This window comes from Crocuta crocuta, unplaced genomic scaffold, assembly GCF_008692635.1.
Source record: "Crocuta crocuta isolate KB4526 unplaced genomic scaffold, BGI_CrCroc_1.0 scaffold32, whole genome shotgun sequence".
NCBI lineage: Eukaryota > Metazoa > Chordata > Mammalia > Carnivora > Hyaenidae > Crocuta > Crocuta crocuta.
This window is the reverse complement of record NW_027529424.1, coordinates 508302-526484: the sequence shown is the minus strand read 5'-3', so window position 1 is coordinate 526484 and position 18183 is coordinate 508302. Positions and strand designations below refer to the sequence as shown.

Below are 18183 nucleotides of genomic sequence, written 5' to 3'. Positions count from 1 at the left end.
GTGTCTTGCATTTGCCAGTTTTTAAACAAACCCTATAAACATGAAATGCAGGAGAGATGTCCCTCCTTCCACTCCCCTCTGCTCCCTCTCCCCCCAACCAATCAAATGCTAGCCAGAGATTCATTCAGCATGGCCCAGACACCCCTTGACCTGGCATTTCCCTGGCTCTTCTATTTGTGTCTCTGTCCACAGTAATCTTAAGTGGTCACATAGCATCTTTTCCTACTGGCCCACTGACTATGGTCCTCCAGCATCCATTCATCTGCTTGGGACTCTGATTCCAGAAACCCAGGTTATCTCCCTGAGACACAGTGCCCTCTAAATGATGAGTGAGTTCACTGCAAATTTAAAATCGCATTTTATAAGTAAAAAGAAGAATTTTTCAGGACTGCCAGTAAGATGAAAGATGTAGGTGATACATAGGTCCTGAGCCAATGAAAGGATTCCCATCCCATGATGGCTCTTTCTCCTCACTCCTGACTTCTCCTGTGTTGATTAAACTGACCCCCAGAATATAGGGATAGTGACTGTCTTGTACATCTCTGCATGTGTAATGAGCAGCTATGTGCTGAATAAATGAATGAATGTATTCAGGCTCTTGTCTTTGCCAGTTCAGGCTGCTATCAGAAATTATCACAGAATAGGTGGCTTAAACAGCACACTTTAATTTCTTATAATTTTGGAGGCTTGGGGTCCAAGGTGAAGGTGCTGGCAGATCTGGGGTCTGGCGAAGACCCACTTCCTGGTTTATAGTCCACTGATTTCTTGCTCTATCCTCACATGATGGAGAGAAAGAGAGAAAGTAGAAGCAAGCTCACTCATTTTTCTCCTTATAAAGGTACTAGTCATATGATGAGGGCTCCACCTTCATGATCTAATTATTTCTCAAAAGCTTCACTGCCTTATGCCATCATATGGTGGGTGAGGATTTCAACATACGAGTTTTAGGGAGACACAAACAGTTAATTGAAAGCAGGTTCAATCTCTTCTTCTGGGGTCCCTACTTCCTTTTCTAATGTATGTCCACAAATAATTTATTATAGTCATTGGGTTTGTGATCATCATCATCTTAAATTTTGGTATAATTTCATTGTTTGCATCTATGTCTGAATTTAGAACCAGATGAAACATAAATCTCTACTCAACCAGGATAAGGGTGTTACAATGATCACCTACATAAGTAATTAAAGGAAATCTTTGAAACAGGAATATGGACTAGAAATTATTAGTTATCAGAAAGTTGTTAATCTTAGGAGTGATTATAACACTGTGATTGTGTAGGAAAAAATAGATTTTTAGGAGCTTTCGGATTATATACTTAAGGGTAAAGTAACATGATATTATTTATTTTCCAGTGGTTTGCAATATCTAATTATTTTCTATCCATTTACCTAGATAAAACAAAGATGGCAAAAAGTTAACATTCTGGATTCTGGGTGGTGGGTCTGTGTGTGTTCGTCACCCTGTTCTTCCATATGTTTTCAGGATTTTTGTTAAAAGCATTGGAGAAAGCAATAAAGCAGATGTTTATGATCTTGGGAATACATGTGACCCCAGAGGGTCATCTGTTTTGGGCTTGCATCCCTCCAGGATTGCACATGAACCGTGAGTGTTGGGGAATCCTCTTTCCCTCAAGAAAGCATCCTTGCGCCCTCTTTGGCAGCATCTCCTATATGTTCATCGTCTTTGCTGTCAAGAAGGTCTCTCTTATGTCTATTCCAAATGGTAAGTGAAATCTTTGAACCTCTTGGCTGTTTTGGTTTCTTCTGACTTCAAAACTTCGTTGGAGGTTTGGAGCAGGTACTAGATGTTTACTTTTCTTTAGAATTCAGATTCCCATAGGCCTTCTGGAAGAGCTGATAAGACAGGCCTCTCTCCAGTGTGGTCTGATATGTATCGGAAGCTCTGAAGGGAGACAGAACGCAGCTATGACACTGCGCTGGCTGTGTGTGGGTCCTGCTCCCTGGCTTCATGCTCTGCTCGGAAGGGAGGCTTTCCTTCCCTGACCCTCCTATCTGAATAGCACCCCATTACTCTCTCCCTGTTTCCTTGATTTACTAAAAAAAAAAAAAAAGTTAAAAATGGTTGCCTCACATTATTTCACACATTTGTTATTTATTTATTGCCCAGTTTCTCCAGGAGAGGGTGTGCTCCTGAGAGTGGGGTCTTTGTCTGTGCCAGTGGTTTCCCAATTTAAATATACCTCATCATCTCCTGGGGATTTGCTTAAAAAAACCCAGATTGCTAGCTTCCCTCCTTTCCCTGCCCAGATTTGTGGTCCAGTAGGTCTGAGATGGAGCCCAAGAATGTGCATTTCTTTTTTCTTTTTTAAAAAGAATGTTTATTTCTTTATTTTAGAGAGAGAGAGAGAGAGAGAGTGTGTGTGTGTGTGTGTGTGTGTGTGCAGGCTCCACATTCTCTGCACAGAGCCTGACATGGTGCTCGATCTCACAAACTATGAGATCATGACCTGAGCAGAACTCAAGGAGTCAGATGCTTAACTGACTGAACCACCCAGGCACCTCAAGTATTTGCATTTCTAATAAGTTCCCACGGATGCTGATGCTCCGGGTTCCAGCACCAGAGTTTGAGGACCACGGTTTTATTATTCGCCAATGTATCCCAGCACGTGGAATAGCTAATGCTCCTTAAGTACTTGCTGAATATGCATGAATGAGTGAATGAGTGAGGCTGGCTCTCTGATATGGTCACTGGGCTCTGGAAATGGGAGAGCTTTGAAAACCAGGTAACAAGCATCTGAGAAAGCCAGTGTGGCCCCCACACTAGAAGCCTGTGACATGGGGCCCATGTCCAAGCATGTTTTGCTAAGAAGAGCTTGAGCATCCCAGATCATTGTTTTAAGTTATTCTGACCAACGCTTGATAGGGAATTTATGGATGTTTAGAAACTTCTGAGGATGATATCATAGAGGATAAATTCTATTTAATTCCCTTTAATGCCCTAACTGGAAAGAGAACATGGAAGTAGATGGTCCAGTGTTCTGCATTTGTAGGACTTTTCTTCTTTTTTGGCTTTGGTATCTTCCTAGGATGCTTTTCCTTTGTTGGGGATAGTTCCTTCTAATCTTTTCCTTTCTAAGGGAAATACCTTTGTTAGAGCTCCTTCATTTGGAGTTACATGCTTACTTGGGTGGTCACCAAGAGGCCATTCTCCAAATGTATCTGATCTCTCGAATCTTACAGAAACAGAATAGCTTAGCTAAGTGCCTCAAATACTTTTCGTCAAGCTACATGTGATCATTTTCTACTGATATAAATAAAACATGCTGTTGGCTGCATAGAGGACTGGGCTCGCAGATTCAGCACCGGACCGATCTTAGGTGTTATTATTAGCAACATGTTATGTTTGAGTAAAAACAATAGTTTCCAAATGACACAAATGATCTCATCTTCCTGGGAATTATTCTGTAATGGACAGCCTGGTGTTTAAGGAGCTTAGCTGAGCAATTTGTGTTAACAGATGTACACTTGTTGGTCAAAACTGTGTACACATGCCCTATAGTGAAGGTGAGTTCAAGTCTGAAAGTGCACGTGTGTGCATATATACACACACGCACCCACACACACACACACAGTCGCCAACTAAATATATGGGTGTGCTTCCTGGGATTGAAGCTGAAAGAGGCAGCAGGGCCCTGGGTGTGCTCAGTTGTTTGGGGGAGTGGGGGTCTGGGATGTTTTCAAAGTTCTGTTTTGGTGTCAGATTGAGTGGAGATAGAGCATCCATTAATTTAGCAGAACATCTGGGATCTTTAAAGCCAGAAAGAGCCCTACAATTTATCAATCTTAATTTGCTTCCCGCGCAGTTAGAGGCAAGCTCTAGGAGACCCTGACAGGACACAGATGTTGCCCATTCAGCTGCTCTCGCACACCAGCAAAGCTGCACGGCACCACCCCCACTTCCCCGGCCCCGTCAGCCCGCTGCCTGCCATGTTTGCCTGCAGTGCTCTGCCCACCTAGTACTGAGGAGCTGACGTGCGCTAGGTCTCGGAGGTATCCTGTGGGCAACCCTCCTCGCACCCGGAGGCCACCCTATTTTAAGCCACTGGCCCTCACCATGGTGGAACTTTCAATCTAATAAATTATTTTTTTATATATTATATATATATAAAAATATATATATANATATATAAAATAAAAAAATATATTTTTTATTTTTTATTTTGAGAGAGAGCGAGAGAGCAAGTATGTGTGAGTGGAGGAGGGGCAGAAAGAGGGAGAGAGAGGACCCCAAGCAGGTTCCACGCTGTCAGTGAGAACCTGAGGTGAGGCTCGATCCCACAAACCATGAGATCATGACCTGAGCAGAAATCAAGAGTCACTCAACCAACTGAGCCACCCAGGTGCCCTGTTTGTGTCCTTAATAGCAGATGAAGAGCGTGTTCAGGACACTCTTAGGTCTCAGAATGTCTCTCCTGCATCAGCCATGTTGCAAGTTCCTTGAAGGAGGGAATTGGATCTTCCAAATCTTTTGTTTTCATCTAGTTTCTTCTATAGTGCCTTGTATGGCAATGCGCAAATAGTATGTATGGCCGAATGGGATCGTTGGACGCTTGCCTATGTAGTCATTTTCATGGATTCATCTTCTTTTAAATTTCTTCTTGGAAGTTTGATTGTTAGTCCCATAGGATTAAAAACCAGCCACCCAGCCAACAAACACATTTCTCTCTTTGTGAGGTTACTGATTTCCTATGATGTGCCCTGTCCTAGTGGTCTAGCTCTGGGCATACAGAAGATAAGGTGGAGAGAGCTGGCGGCTGAGACAGAGAAGTGGCATACAGAGTGATAGATGCTAGGGGGACAGGACAGGGGGATGTTCTGGGTCTTACAAAAGTGGATAGCCCCATTTATTATTCTAGTCCAGGGGTCAGGAAGGAAGAATACTTATTTTGATCCCTAAAGCATGACAGGGAGTGAGTCTGGTGAAGGTGGGAGTGAATGTTAGCACACATTGCTGCAGTTGCTTTGATGGCAGGGAGAGAGAGAGAGAAAGAGAAACTTCCCTTCTTTTTTTCTTTTTCCTGGTGCATAGTCTGTGCGTGGAAGGAAGAGGTGACTTTCCTGATATCACATAGAGGCATGAGGTTCTTGGGATTTGCATTATTGCTTGAATTTAGCCATTATATTTCAGAAGACCTCTGTAAAAATGTAAATGCTCCCAGGGAGAAGTAATAAAAAAGTAATGACCATTAGCAACTTGAAGTGATTTAAATGATCTCTTCCTACTTTCTAGTCACCTGTCTGGGCTCTGAGGAAATGAGCAATGTGGCTATTGATTTTTGAAGGGAAGAGGTGAGGTTCAGAAGAAGGAAGGAAAGCCAGAGATGGTAACGTCTTGAGGTTCCCAGCTGGGTTTTGGGGAACACTACTTCAACCTAGTGCTCTTGGGTTACTTTTGCTTCATTCCATGACCAAATAACTTGGGAAATGCATGCCTAAAGAGTGAAAGTTTATTTATAAAAGACTTTTCAAAGCCTCCATGATGCCCTGTGCACGGCGATTCTCCAAGAAATGTTATGACATTAAACATTTCCTTTGTCCTTGACCATGAAACCCCTTGGTGGAAAATTTTCTGGGGTTAGTGTTCCAGGAAACACACTTTGGGAAATTCGGGTTTGGTGTATGGAGTGGTTGAAAGGAAAGGCGCCTGCAGGAAGGACCCCTGTGCCACTGCAACGGCCAAAGCATCACATGGCAGAAGGTTTTGAGTTGACTCCTTTTTTTACCAAGGATCAGTCTGATTTCCTGCATGAGTATCTGTTTATGCCTGGTCTACTGTAGAGTTTGGAATATTTTGGTTCTGTAAATAGTCTTCCCCTTATTTATGTACTTGTCCTTGTTTTTGAGATTAAAGTTTTGCACTGTGCTCTCTAAAATGAGGCAGACCCACAGAGTATCTGAGCGCTTATGCACTTGCTTTCCAGTAAAACGCACAAACTTCGTCTATAAACGTCCTATGCAATCCATCTTGTCCACTTGACCTCTTTTATCTTGCTTCATTTATCAGTTCATCTTGGAAACACACACTTTCACCAGGCTGACCGTGACTATTTATATACATTTGGAAGACATTCCACTGGAAATTACTCTCAAAATGTCCTATTCAGTATAGCAGGGAAGTGGTAATAGGACCTTACTGTTTCATCACTGTTTTCCTTAAGCTAGTTTCCTGCGGTGTTATCAGCCAGTTAAGGATTAAGAAAATCTCCCGCAGGCATTCCAAGACTTCCTTCCAACTCTTTTGGTTTCTGGAGCAAGAAACATTTAAGCAATTTTTTTGCTAAGAGCTGAGAAGACAAAATCTAAGAGAGGAAAGAGGGGGAGAGCTATTTGTTTTCTTTATTTCAACTATTTAAACATCCACCATGCACAAGAGCCTCTGCTTCATGCTGCGAAACATGGGGAAAGGGGTATGACGTGACCATGTGGCTCTTGCCATCAGGAGACTGACAAGAGAAGAAAACAAGGGATCTGCACAACTGATTAACTATCGGGCAGATAAAGGCCAACAGGAGATAGCAACAAAATGCCCCAAGACTCACACTCTAAGTGGGGTGGAGGAAGAGCTTTCTGTGACTTCCTGAGGGCACTGGAGGCAGGCTGTGAAGGGTGGGATTTCACCTTGAAGGCATTTGGGGATGATGCTTCAGGGGAGGGAAGAATGAGAGCAAAGATGTGGACATAAGTGTGTCCAAGAGGCAAGAGCAACCGTTTGTATATTAGCACTCCCTCATCCTGGACTGTCAGCTAGGTGGCGGGAGTCAGTCTGGACTCCTCTGCCTCCGACCCCTTTCACTCAACAGCTCCCCAAGCCCTGTTGGTTTTCTCTCTCAAATCTCCCACCACTCTGTGCCGACTTGGCTTTCCTTTCCTTTCCTTGCAGCCGATGCCTATCTGGTTGCCCTTTCTCTTCCTGGGAGGCCTCCGATCTGCTCTCCACACTGCCGCCAAAGCTCCTTTGAGGAAGGCGAATCCACCCCTTCCACACACCTTCCCAGCGTCCTGTGGCCCACAGGAGAGAGCCCAAATTCCCCACCACAGCCTAGGCTCCGCAGTCAGATGAACCTCGGCTCAAATTCCCGCTCTGTTGTTACATGTTATATGAGCAGCGCGGTCAACCTGAGCTGTGTAACCAAATCTCAGTTTGCTCCTCCATAAAGTGGGCATCATGAGTAGCCCTCATTGGTGTTCTTGTTTACTGATTCCTCTCCTCCTCTTTCCCAGCCCCCAGCTCCAAGGCCCTGCAGGCGTCTCTCTCTCTCACCTCTGTTCTCCCATCCCTTCTGCTGCCCCTCCTGTCTTCTGAGACTCACCTCCAGCACCCTCTCCTCTAGGAAATCTGCCGAATTTCCTTTCCTCTCCCCTCCCTAGTCCCCGGGGGCTTGCTGTGCGCCCCTGTGCTGCGTTCCCCCCCCCTGCCCCCAGTACAGACCTCACAGTGTGTGTACTTTCCTCTTCCCCTACCTGGCTGACTGTTTCTCCAGGACAGATTCCCAGAAGGGGAACTGCCGGTCAAATGATACGCATATTTTGAAGTTAGATATCCCCAGTGCCAGACCGTGCTCTCGAAAGGGTATCAATTTCTACTCCCACAAATGGTGGATAAAAGGGCCTTATTTCCCTTGGCTATTGCGTAGCCATCCCTGGGTAGGATCACTCTTTTTAGTGTTTGCCAATCTGATAGGTCAAATAAGATACATCATTGTTGTTTAATGGGACTTTCTTTGATCTCTCCCAGTATTTCATGGTGTCTGTATTTCTACCTTTGTGAATCGCCCCTTTGTTTTTTGCCCATTCTTTTGTGGAGAATCCCTCTTTCCCTTGCTGATTTTGATTTGTAAGATGCCTTTCAATATTCACCTTTAAAAAGATGCATTGCAAATATTTCTCCTAACTTGTCATTTACCTGTAAACATATGTCATATGTCTTTTTTTTGTAATGATAATGAAACCTACCAATATCTTCCCATACTATTTTATGGGATTGATTTTTTAACATTTGAACTTCAGTCTATTCAGAATTTATTTGGATATGGAAAGTAAGGATCATTTTTCATTCTCCGCCCCCCCCCCAACTGGTAGTCCATTAATTCAGCAGTATTTGGTAATAATCTTTTCTCTGTGAGTCACCAATTTGAAATATTTGTATCACATAATAAATTTGTAAGCATGTGTGTGTGTTAGCATGTGTGAGCGTGTGTGTGTGTTCACATCTGGTTTCTGGACTCTTCATTCTTTTCCATTGATCTGTCTTTCCTCTGTGAGTTCTGTACTATTTTTAGTTAATGTGGCACAATAGTATGTTTTGAGATTGGCAAGTCAGCCCTCAACAGTCTTGTTTTCGGAAATTTGCCTGTGGCCCCGACCTTGTGACCCCGGGAGGAGGAAAGGAATCATAACTCCCTGCAGTCTCGGGACATGCTTAGGATGCTGGCCACCCCAGCAGATCTGAGTGCCCTGGATTGGTATGTTCCTTTAGAAATCCTCAAGATTTGGGGTGGTCTTAGATTTGAGGGTGCTTGCTGAGCCTCTGGGTCTCCATGCTGGCTCAGACCTCTCTGAGAGTGTCTATGCACTGTGGACTGTTTCTATAACAGTGGGAGATTCTAGAAATTAGGTATGTATCTTCTGGAGATTGATGATAGTGGTGAGGGAGGGCCTGACATGACATGATTTTGAACTCTGTTGCCATGGTCATTTATACTCCTTACCAATGTGACCCCCACAAGAAGAAGATTTCCACATTCCTAAAATTGGGATACTTGGCTGATTCTATTACTCTTAAAATAAGCACGTGAGAAATGAAGGATTGCAGACATGAACACTGGGGACTAGAACACTGTGTGAAATGTTCATTGACAGAAGGAATGGGATGTTGTTTATTCATACCATGAAATTCTTTTCATTAGTTTTAGGGCCAAGAGGAGATGGATTTTCCCCTCATACCTTACATGGGCCCCTTGCCTATCCTTTCTTGAAGTGAGAGCTCTTAAATTCGCCATGCCTTCGTTCATACATCCATGCTCCCAGCCACTGACACTGTCTAACTCTCTTAACTCAATCCAGTCCCACAAAATACCAAGTGCCAGAAATGGATCAGGAAAGTCAGCAAGCAAGGCTTGGATTAAGCTTGCAGAGAAGCCCGGCTGGAGAACTGTTACGTGAGGAAAGGACATGATAACACAGGTCACATTCCACCGAAGCAAGACTGGGGCGAAGGCTTCTGTGGTCTGCACTTCTCTTAGACCAGTGGTTTTCCTTAAAGTCGGCTATACCCGAAGGGCAGAGCAATCTTCTGTTATTGTCCATTTTTGTAGTGATTAGATTCAACCTATAAAATAGAAATTGCAGTAAAATGTTCTTATGGGAATTTGGAGCCAATCAGACCTACACTCAGCTTTCGGAAGTGACTTGTCAGATTATGGACAGAGTATCATTTCTCCTTTGTTAGAAAATGACACATTTCTGAGTGGCGGTGTCATCCGCAGATGTGCAGTATGCAGAATGCTCTAAAACGCTGCTGGAGTGTCGAGATGTCTTTAGGCACCTTATTTCTGATCTGAGTTTACAAAATGAAACCCAGATTTTCTTTCTAGACATATAAATGGAATGACTCCCATGTAGAATTCATGGCTGGGACGAGTAAAAATGAGTATTTCATTAGCTTCCAGTTGTGTTTTATGATTTTCGGTATCTGCATTCCTGGATGCAGTCAGTTCAGAGATGGACTCAGGAATGTGAAAAGTGCTACTTTCAACCTGGCTTCCCTCACTTCAGACGATACCTTGCTTGGCAGTGAATAGTCCAAAAAACCAATCTTCCCCAATAAAGATTTGTTTGAATATGTAATGAGCACATCAGTGTATGTCTGGTGTTTTGTTTTCTTGGCAGCTTGTCTTTATAACATTTCCCTAGAAGTAATGAGTACCCCTTAGAGGTGACCACAGACATTTGTCGAGTGTCTGCACATGCCAGACCCAGGGATGGGCCCTGGTGGCCCAGAGGCAAAGGCAGAGTCCCTGACCTATGAGCTGGCAGCCGGGTGGATGGAGAAATGAACGGTGACCATCTGTGAGGTGGGAGGAAACATCAGAGCGGCAACTAATGCAGATTCGGGATGTGGATGGGGCGTCACAAAAGGCTTTCGGGAAGTGGCGATGTCTGACCTAACTCTCCAGAGGTAGAAGCAGGCCAAGTGAAGGAGGGAATGAGAAAGGTACTCTGGGCAGAGGGAATAGCATTGCAAAGTCATGGAAGCCTGAGAGGTAGTCCAGTCTGGGGAGCAAGCTGGGTGCTGTGGGGTAGGGGATGCACAGGAGGAAATGGGCAATGCTGGCATTGTTAGGAGCCCCATGCACCCTTGTCTTGAGTGTGAGAAGTGGCAGAGGAGTCAGGATGTTGGGCAGGCGATGCACCATCAGTCTGGTCCTTTGGAATGGACCATTTTAGGAAAGGGTGGGTGAAGGATGGAAAGGGATGGAGGTATTGAAAGTGATCAGCAAGTTGTTATTAGTAATGAATGTGAAGAACAAAGCAGGCCTGGGCTAGGGCAGTGACCCAAAGGACAGGTAAGTTGCTTCTGGCTGAACAGATGGTTTTGATGGGCAGGGATGGAGAGGGAGAGCATCTAGAATGATCCCTTGGAGGCTTGGATGACAAAGCAGGGCTGTTGGCTGACCTAGAGAGTGGAGAAGGAGGAGCAAGGGAGTGGATTCTGGAGAGGGCAGGGTGATGATGTGTTCAGATGGGGTGTGTCTGTGGCACCTGAGTAAATGTTTTCCTTCCTTCCTTCCTTCCTGCATTCATGTCTATAGCTCAGAATGAATGTGCCCTTCCCTCCCTCCAGCCCATGGTAACCATTATTCCACTTTATTTGTCTATGAATTTCACTATTCTAGAAATTTTGTTTTAGTGGAATCATACAATATTTGTATTTTGTGATACACATTTTGTTTATCCATTCATCTGTTTATGACATTCAGATTGTTTCTACTCTTGGGCTGTTGTGAATAATGCTGCTGTGAACAGGGCTGTGCACATACCTTTTCTTGACTCCTGTTTTCACCCCCCCTGAATACCTGAAATTCCAGATCATAGAGAATTCCATGTTTATTTTTTGAGGAATCTCCATGCTGTTTTCCACAGCAGCTGTACCATTTTACATTCCCTCCAACACAAAGTTCCCAATTTCTCCATATCTTCGCCATTACTTATTTTCTGTTTCTTGTTCATTTTTTTTAAAAAAAGTGTTTATTTATTTGTTTGAGAGAGCAGGGGAAGGGCAGAGAGAGGGAGGGAGAGAGAGAGAGAGAGAGAGAGAGAGAGAGAGAATCCCAAGCAGGCTCCATGCTTTTGGTGCAGAGCCCAGTGCAGAGTTCAAACCCGTGAACTGTGAGATCATGACCTGAACCAGAATAAGAGTCAGACACTTAACTGACTGAGCCACCCAGGGGTCCCTATTTGTTTTTTTGGTAATAGTTCATCAACTGTTCTTAACTTTTCTCTCATTGGAGCTTATGTTCACCAAACTTGACCAAACCACATTTCCAGTCATCCCTTGTCATTAGGCAAGGCCGTGAGGCTGACTTCTGGCCTATAGAGTATATGTGCTGCTCCCAGGCATGGCCCATAAAAACTTCTAAATGCTGATCCCATCCCCTAGCTGAATGGAAGCCTGCAGGGACCTCGGGGAGGGCAGAGCCACAAGAAGGATGCCCTGGTCCTGACGAAAAGATGCCATGGTGGACCATTACAGGAGCAAGAAGTCAAATGTTATATTGTTAAGTCACTGGAATTTGGGGCTGTTTGTTATAGCAGTTATTGTACCTTAATAATAGGACTGCATAATCTTTCAACTCTGGTTTTGTCAGCACTGCTACTTCATTTTCTTAAATAATTAGCTTTCTTTGCTTTTCCTACATGAGGCAGAAGATAGCCACCCTTAACTTTGCATGTCTCCACATCCTTCCAGTTTCATAACTAGTAGAGATGATTAGCCTCACCGAATTCCAAGTTCAAGTGGTTGGGATAGATAGAGAATCCGACAGGCCCACCTTGGAGCAGATACTCTCCCCTGGCCAGTCTGCCTCGGCCAGCGCGGGGCCTCTGCACCCCAACTGTGGGCCGCACAAGTCCTCCCGGTGGTGAAGGGGGGTTGAGGGCTGCAGGACATCTCTAAAGGTGTTTACCTCAGTATTGTTCCTTGAAATAAGATCTAAAGTTTCCTTGACTTAGTAGCACCTAATGAATCTGCACCTCAGGGGTGGAGTGGGGTGGGATGGCTTCAGAAGTCGGTGTTGACAAATAGTGCAGGTGATGCATTTGCATGCGCAAGTCAGAGAACTGCTGTATTACAGGACTTTCATTGGTGTTTTAGCACCTGATCTCAATGAAAGCTTAGAACCTTCTGAGATTAAATATGCTATCACTAAAGTTTGTCTGAAATGGGTCTGTGGAAGCTCTCTTTGACTGAAAACTGAATATTCTTTCTTCATGTTGAGTCACTCTTTTGAGGTGCTCTCAGTGTTCTCTCAATTATGTACCAAGGGTCTCCTTGGGCACTGCATGCTCACGTACTTTTAGGGACCAGGCGGGTATCATGAAGACAAGCTGTCAAAGGGTTTAAGACAGTTAGAAACGAGGGGACCCTCAGCAAATGGAGTATGTATGTTACATCAAGACTTCCATACTCACAACTGTGTTAACTAATGTGGTCGCACAGAACATGCATGGGNAGTTTCCTTGACTTAGTAGCACCTAATGAATCTGCACCTCAGGGGTGGAGTGGGGTGGGATGGCTTCAGAAGTCGGTGTTGACAAATAGTGCAGGTGATGCATTTGCATGCGCAAGTCAGAGAACTGCTGTATTACAGGACTTTCATTGGTGTTTTAGCACCTGATCTCAATGAAAGCTTAGAACCTTCTGAGATTAAATATGCTATCACTAAAGTTTGTCTGAAATGGGTCTGTGGAAGCTCTCTTTGATTGAAAACTGAATATTCTTTCTTCATGTTGAGTCACTCTCTTGAGGTGCTCTCAGTGTTCTCTCAACTATGTACCAAGGGTCTCCTTGGGCACTGCATGCTCACGTACTTTTAGGGACCAGGCGGGTATCATGAAGACAAGCTGTCAAAGGGTTTAAGACAGTTAGAAACGAGGGGACCCTCAGCAAATGGAGTATGTATGTTACATCAAGACTTCCATACTCACAACTGTGTTAACTAATGTGGTCGCACAGAACATGCATGGGGGAGGGGACCTGGGTACCTCAGTTGGTTGAGTGTCCGACTCTGGACTTCAGCTCAGGTCATGATCCCAGGGTTATGGGATTGAGCCCCACACTGGGATCTGTGCTGACAGCTTAGAGCCTATTTGAGATTCTCTGTCTCTGTCTCTGTCTTTCTCTCTCTCTGTCTCTCCCTCTCTCCCTTCCTCCCTCCCTTCCTCTGTCCCATTTCCTGCTCACTCTCTCTCTCAAACAAACAATATGTGTATGGAGGCTATACTCAAGAGAGACTGTGAATTTGGGTCCTTTTTCCTTCCAAATCAGACCATTCCACATCCTTTCATCCTTTTTCACATGACCTCTGTGCCAGGAGTCATTTCTGCTACTCATTTTCAGACCCTTCTGCCATTTTTGGAGAAAAAAAAAGGTAGAGAAGGAAACTTCAGTTCATCTTACTACATAAAAAATCATCAGTGCTAAGAAAAGGTCTTTATTCTTTTTTTAAAATATTTTTTAAATGTTTTGTTTATTTCTGACAGAGACAGCATGAGCAGGGGAGAGTCAGAGAGAGAGATAGATACAGATTCTGAAACAGGCTCTAGGCTCCCAGCTGGCTGCCAGCACAGAGCCCGACGCGGGGCTTGAACCCATGAACTGTGAGATCATGACCTGAGCCGAAGTTGGATGCTTAACCGACTGAGCCACCCAGGCACCCTGAAAAGGTCTTTATTCTTAAGCATCATCATTTCTATTAATATATGTTAGCAATGCGTTTATTTAAAACCGTAGTTGTTTAAATGTTGGGATTAAGGTAATATGTAAGCCCAGAGGAAAATTTGGAAGAGACAAAGTGAGCAAAATGAATTCATCACATCTTCATCCAAAAGCAATCACTGTGAACACTCAAGAGGTCTTTTCTTCCAGTCTTTTTTTCTGTGTAAACTTGGAAAAAATAATTAATTTTTTAAATGTCTCCTTAAAACGATATAGCATTTATCCTTCTAAAAAGAATGAAAGACACTTTTAAGTGATTGTTAGGTTCGTCTCTATTCATGCATATTTTATTTATGCATGTATTATATACATAATTGCAGTAATCTTGTGTGGTGCATGAGTGCATTCGACTGTAGTTTTTTTTTTAAACCATGTGTCTAGGAGATCTCTCTGTGTTACTTACAACAACAACTAACAGTTATTGAGTACTTTGCCTGTGTAAGACCTGACTTTTAATGCTCACAACGAAGTAAGTACTGTTGTAAGCCTCACTTTCAGATGAAGCCCTTGGGGCACAGCGAGGCTCAGGGCTTGCTGTTCACCCACTGGTGAGTGGTGCAGCCGGGTCAGGATACCCACAAGTCTGACTCAAAACCACAGGCTTCAGTCCGAAGCTGGACCGCCTCTTTTGCTTTTGAACTATTTGGTAGTGATTCATAGATGCCACCACCATTTTTTAAAACTAGTAATGTGAGGGGCACCTGGGTGGCTCAGTGGGGTAAGCGTCCTACTTTGTCTCAGGTCATGATCTCACAGTTCCTGAGTTTGAGCCCCACATCAGTCTCTGTGCTGATAGGAGCCTGCTTCGGATTCTGCGTCTCCCTCTCTCTCTGCCCCTCCACTGCTCATGCTCTGTCTGTCTCTCTCTCTTTAAAAAATAAATAAACATTAAAAATTTTTAAAAAATAGCAATGGAAAGGAAATGAATGAAAATATGACATGGTCAGACCAATTTTAGATAAGAGGAAAGCAGCCAAGGCTGACACATGGGATGGCTTGTTAGCAATCTGGCCCCCAAACTGTGGGTTCCGAGGAAATACAACGAACAAAGTCTCTATTTGTTGACTGTTCGGATTATGTTGCTCACTGGGGGCACAAGCTAAGTATTTGTTTCAGCAACATGGGGGCTCAGTTGAGAGTTAAGGTTTGTGGTCATGTGTTGTAGCCCAAAGAGATCTTCCAGGGTGAGTATTCGTGTCATTTCAGGGGGAGGAAAGTGAACTGGAAAAGGAGGGAGTAGAGAGTGCTGCTGTCAACATATAATTAAAAGGATTTTTTCAAGGTCATGTTTTTTAGGGACCTATGATTCTGGTGCGATAACAGGCTAAAATGGGGGTTGAGCTACAGAAGCATTGAAAGAATTTGTAGTGATTGTATACAAAACCCTTTGACCTGTGTACCAAGACTTGCCCCAGGCCTTCAAACTCCTTTAAAAATAACCTCATTATAGCTGCGTGAAGGATTGCCACATTTTTACCCACTTCCTATGAACAAGAACACTATGGCATAGACTTGGTCAAGATGATAGAGCAGAAAGATTGAATTAAAGCTTAAAGCTCCCATGTGATGGAATATTAATGATAGGCAGATAACATTTAAAGAGTGGGAAGCCATTCTACATAACTGTGATTATCTCCTTCTTGTCTCTCTCTCATTTGACCCATGGGAACTGTCTCCTTTCTCCCAATTTGTCTGGAGGCATTTTGCATTTACTACTTAATATAACCAACATGATACCTGATGTGAAATGATGAAAATGTCAATGCCCTTGAGCTGCCCCTCTTGCAGGTGTGGGGGAGCACGAGTCTGGAGGGATTGTCATTTAAAGATGCTATACAGAGAGTCACGGCCACCCTGTTGCTGCCCCAGGGGCATCTGTCTGGACTAAGACTCTAGGCAGGACTCGTCCTGTCCACTGAGTTTCAGCCAAGGCCATATCCTGTCCTCAGTGTCCTGAGGACCACCAAGAGAGAATGTGGACACAGAGTCCAGTTAGAAAAAACAGAGAGCAGGACATTCTCGAAGGCAGCCGTTATTTTCAAACCAATTTGGAAAAAAAACCAAAGTCTCCATACAAATAGTTGATAATAAATAAGTATTTAAATATTGCTAATCGGTCAGGTTATTTATGGTTTGTTCACCCATGAGACCGTAAATGACATGAGGGAAGGGAACATTTCGTTTACCATTGTATATTCCATGCCTGCACAGTGCTTTGCCTACGGTAGTGCTAGAAGATAAATTGACCGAGGTGCATTAAAAATTCTCAGAGCTTATTTGAGCAAATATTGATTCTAATTGGGTAGTGGTAAACCAGAAGTGTTTAGGAGTACTTAGCTGACAGAAGCTAGGAAAGACTTATATATAAAGAAAGGAAATAACTTGATTACCTATAGCTTAATTTTTTAAAAAAATATTTACTTATTTTGAGACAGAGATAGAGAGTGGGTGAGCAGGGGGGTACAGAAAGAGAAGGAAAGAGAGAATCCCAAGCAGGCTTCACGCTGTCAGCACAGAGCCAAATGTGGGACTCTATTCCGTGAACCTTGAGATCGTGACGTGAGGTGAAATGAAGAGTCAGATGCTTAACTGACTGAGCCACCCAGGTGCCCCTATAGCTTAATTCTTAGTTGGCTGTTTGTCCCTGGTTGTTCTAAGATCTGAATTGTGTAGCCTTGAAGCATTTACATGCTTACATGTTGGTCTGCTTATGTAGGTCGCCACAGCATTAGGGCCCCTCAGTCTAGTGGCCTCCCTGTTTAATTAATAGTGGCTACTAATGTTTATCTAGTAAATGCATACGGGAATGAATTCACAAGCAAGGACTTCGGAGAAGAGGTGGGAAGAATAAAAAAATCCTGGGCAGACAGTGTAGAGTTAGAGCACTTTGAGATTACAGAAGATGTTTCCTTGTGGACTTTGTAGCAGATAATTAATAGCCCCCATCCCACCCCAGACACACCCATGTTTGAGTCCATAGAACCTAAGAATATGCCATGTTCCGTGTTGAGGGGACAATAAGAATGCACATGAAACTAAGGATGCTAATCAGGTGCTCTTGAAGTAAGATTATTCTGGATTATCTGTTGGGACCAGTGTAGTCACAAGAGTCCTTTCACGTGACTAGAGAGGTGGACACAGAGGTCACAACAGAGAGAGACTGGCAAATGCTGGGCTCTTGGCTTTAAAGATGAAGGAAGGGGCCACAAGCCAAGGTAGACAGGCATTCTCTGGAAGCTGGAAAAGCCAAGGTAACAGATTGTCTTGTGGAGTTTCCCAAGGAATATCATCCTCTTAACACTCATGTCAGCCCTGTGAGACCCATTTCAGACTTCTGACCTACAGAAGTTTTCCTCCTTTGTATCAGAGGTGAGCGTGCAATTTCAGACCTGGTCAACTGGAAGATTGTGTTTACTTGGTCATAGTTATTATATTTTTTCTTTCATAGTTTATTGTCAAGTTGGTTTCCATGTAATACCCAGTGCTTATCCCAACAAGTGTCCTCCTCCATGCTCATCACCTCCCTCCCTCTCCCCAACTATATTTTCCCCCTCCCCTCCCCCATGGTCCTCTGTTAAGTTTCTCCTGATCCACTGATAAGTGAAAACATATGGTATCTATCTTTCTCTGCCTGACTTATTTGGCTCAGCATAACATCCTCTAGTTCCATCCACATTGCTGCAAATGGCCAGATTTCATTCTTTCTCATTGCCATGTAGTATTCCATTGTATAGATAAGCTACATCTTCTTTTTTTAAAAAATAGTTTATTGTCAAGTTGGTTTCCATATAACACCCAGTGCTCATCCTCACAAGTGCCCTCCTCCATGCCCATCATTCCCCTTCCCCTCCCCCCCCATCTGCCCTCAGTTTGTTCTCGGCATTCAAGAGTCTCTCATGGTTTGCCTCCCTACTTCTCCCCCACTATGTTTCCCCTTCTTCTCTCCCATGGTCCTCCATTAAGTTCCTTCTAATCCACCTATATGTGCAAACGTATGGTATCTGTTCTTCTCTGCCTGACTTATTTCGCTCACCATAACACCCTCACGTTCAATCCATGTTGCTACACATGGCCAGATTTCATTCTTTCTCATTGCCACGTAGTATTCCATTGTATAGATAAACCACATCTTCTTGATCCATTTGTCAGTTGATGGACACTTAG

General features: G+C 43.8%; 1 long non-coding RNA gene across 1 annotated transcript in view; it reads left to right on the top strand.

Moving 5' to 3' along the window:
• The window catches only part of LOC144226957 (uncharacterized), a 142591-nt gene that overhangs the window by 59160 nt on the left and 65248 nt on the right, over window positions 1–18183 (top strand). The gene's annotated exons all lie outside the window — the stretch shown is intronic.